Source organism: Mastomys coucha, unplaced genomic scaffold (assembly GCF_008632895.1).
Source record: "Mastomys coucha isolate ucsf_1 unplaced genomic scaffold, UCSF_Mcou_1 pScaffold8, whole genome shotgun sequence".
Lineage (NCBI taxonomy): Eukaryota > Metazoa > Chordata > Mammalia > Rodentia > Muridae > Mastomys > Mastomys coucha.
The window spans coordinates 63,460,251-63,463,372 of record NW_022196914.1 but is presented as its reverse complement, the minus strand read 5'-3'; the positions used below and the strand labels follow the sequence as shown (position 1 = coordinate 63,463,372).

Sequence of the window (3,122 nt, the reverse complement as noted above, 5' to 3'; positions counted from 1 at the left end):
TTAAGTGGGTTGACATATGTGCTGAAGCGTAATTGTGCTGGTTTTTGGAGCTCTATCAGTAATTACATCCATAAACTTATTGTCTATGGTAAAATATGTTAACTGGCCTTTGACATAAAATTCATTAATTTGAATCAATATATAATGTTCTGAAATGCTCTAACAAAGGATCATTGACTGACGGGTAGAATGTGGCAGAAGCCATGTTTCTCTATGAACAACTGTAAGCAGCAATATTTTCTAAGTGGTTGTCAATACCATGAATCCCCAAACACACATATTTTGAAGCTTGTAAGAAAATTGAACTATGACATGAACTCAATAACTGGATTTGCTCATTTATAAACTTTGCAGTGTTGTGCTGGCTTCTTGGCTAGGTCTTGGGATTCTAGACCTCTCATCGGCATGTCTGGAGATGCGGGGATGCTGAATGACAGGATGGCTCTCTGTCATTAGGTGGTGGCCTAGAGAAGACTGTTCTTACTCCCCTTTAGAGAAGAACGGGGCTCCCGACGGTGCCTCGATATGAACGATATGAGCAGATTCTATGCAGACTGGCTTTTCTCCTTTCTTAATGTTGAATAACTTTAAAAGGCAAATTGAAGTGCACCGGGATTGTGAAGCAAATTTGAATTCAAAGTAAGGGTTTCATCAGGATTTCAATCCCAGGGTTTTCTTTTGGCTTGCAACTACAGACATAGGAGAGTCACATTATTGTGAAACCTTGACAAAAGAGAAATCCTGTGATTAGATACAGGCTTCATGCATAATCTCTAGTTTGCATCCTCAGCATTTTTAGGAAAGTGAAAACCATGGGAGAAAAGCACTAGGTGGCTTTTCTACCCCCATTGTTTCCTCTCTTCCCAGAGGATGCGCAGGCCAGCCCACAGCCTTGTGACTTTTTCTGAAGCAGCAGTGCAGTTTTGAACTGAAGTGAGGCCTGAGGGCTCAGGAGCTGTGAGTGGGCAGAGGACAGAAGCAGCCAAGCCACAGTTGCACCCTCCTTAGTTGCAGGAGCCTCAGTTTCCCTTGGACATTTTTCTCTGTCTCCCTGTCTCTCTGCCTGTTTCCCGCTCCTCTTTTCCCCATTTCTCATTCTTCCTTCTGTCTTTCCTCTCTTCCTACCTCAGCTACTGTCTGCCAAGGCCTCTTGGCCTTTGGGTGCCTTGTTGGCTTTGGCCCAGTGCGGAGACCCCAGCAGGAGACTGGAGGGAAACAAGAACAGAAAGTAAGACCACAGTCATTGCCCTTCTACCTGCTTGTGGCACTGATGCAGGTCAGCTGAGTGCTGTCCTACAAAAGCACCCCTTTCAGCTCTCTGCTTCAGATTTTGGAAGCAGGACTCTCCCTTAGAGATGGTAGCCAGCAGTCATGTGTAAGCACTCTGTCAAATGCTTTTCAGACTGCCTCCAAACCCAACAGTGTTTTCTCTATCCTGCAGAATTCTGACTGGAAGCCTAGGTGTGGTTCAGTTCATAGCATGCAACTCTGTCCTGGATATATAAAATTTTGTATCACTCACTGATTTAGGAAGTATTTATGGACATCAGCTGGGCCAGGTAGAGAACAAATGAGAGATGTTTTCTGCTTTTGCGATGCTTAGGGAAAGAGTAGAGCGACACAACTTTAATACAGTTCCTCATGTTGGTGTGACCTCAACCATAAAGTGATTTCATTGCTACTTAACTGCGATTTTGGCAGTGTTATGAATCATTATGTAAATATCTGTGTTTTCTGATGTTTTTAGGTGAACCCTGTGAAAGAGTTGATGTATCCCCCCTCCCAAAGGGGTCACAACTCACAGGTTGAGAACCACTGCTAGACTGTGTCAGATATCTTATGAAGTAAAGATAGAGGAGGAGGAGGTGGGGTGATCTTCTTTAAGGAGGGACACATATGAGTCTTCCTGAATTAAACGAAACATGGAAAGGGAGACTTTTTCCAGTAAGTGCTGTCCTAGGATTCCTGGAAGTGGTTGGAGAACCCTAGGAATAACACAGAGACCAGTTTGGCCAGAGCAAAGCATATACATTTCCAGTCTGCTTTATATGTGAGCTGGGATCCTGGCCTGAAGAGATAAGGAGCTTTTAAGGTCACCACAAATTTTCATTGTTTACTGTGGATGCAATGAGACCAGCTGCCTCCCGCTCCTGCCACCATGCCTGGTGGAGGGAACTGTCCAGCTCTGGGCCAACAGAAACACTTTCTTCCCTTAGATTGATTTTTTTTTCCCAGGTATTTTGTAACAACAAGAAAAGTAACTAATGCATTTACTAACCATGAAATTCAGTGAACGGATTTCAATAGACACTGTTAAAAGTGACCTTATTCAGTGCACATAGAAGAACACCAGTCCTGGTACAGATGCTTTTGATTTACCAGTTAGTAAACATTCTTAATATACATTAGGAAAAAACTGTGACTAGTACAACAAAGCCATGGTTTCAAGGTGAGTGTGTGTGTGTGTGTGTGTGTGTGTGTGTGTGTGTGTGTGTGTGCTGAGACAGAGTTTATCTGTGTAGCCATGGCTGTCCTGGAACTTGCTCTATAGACCAGCTGACTTTGAACTCAGGCATCTGCCTCCCTGTGCCTCCTGAGTCCTTGCATTAAAAGCATGCACCACCATCTGACACAATATTGTTGTTGTTGTTTTAAATAACTATATATGTAGAAGATTTAATAGTACAAGAAATATATGAATCCAAGAAAACAAAAAATGACCAGAGAGAGATTTGGGACACAACCCAAAGCATTATTAATAAAGTCCTTTTATAAAGTGACCCCTGTCTCAGAACACCTTAAGAATCACCCCTTTTGTGAGGGTTTTATGGTCTTGGTTTTGTGGTTTTGTGCTGGAGATGGAACCCAGGGCATCTCTCTTCATCAGGCAGTCTGCCATCGATTTTAACTGCTAACCTCATCATCAATTTAACTGTTTTAAAAAGAATAAAAGTAGATGAGAAGAGACCCAGAACATTGCTGCTAGTACTGAGAGATTACTTTATGTAATAGAGAGGAGGAGGGGTGGTGGTGGCGGAGGTGGTAGTGGCGGCAGCAGCGGTGGTGGTGGTGGCGGCAGCGGAGGTTGTGGTGGTGGAGGTGGTGGTGGCGGAGGTGGTGGT

At 43.6% G+C, this 3,122-nt stretch overlaps 1 protein-coding gene across 13 annotated transcripts in view; it reads left to right on the top strand.

Moving 5' to 3' along the window:
• The window catches only part of Mast4 (microtubule associated serine/threonine kinase family member 4), a 604,035-nt gene that overhangs the window by 276,171 nt on the left and 324,742 nt on the right, over positions 1-3,122 (top strand). The window lies entirely within an intron of this gene.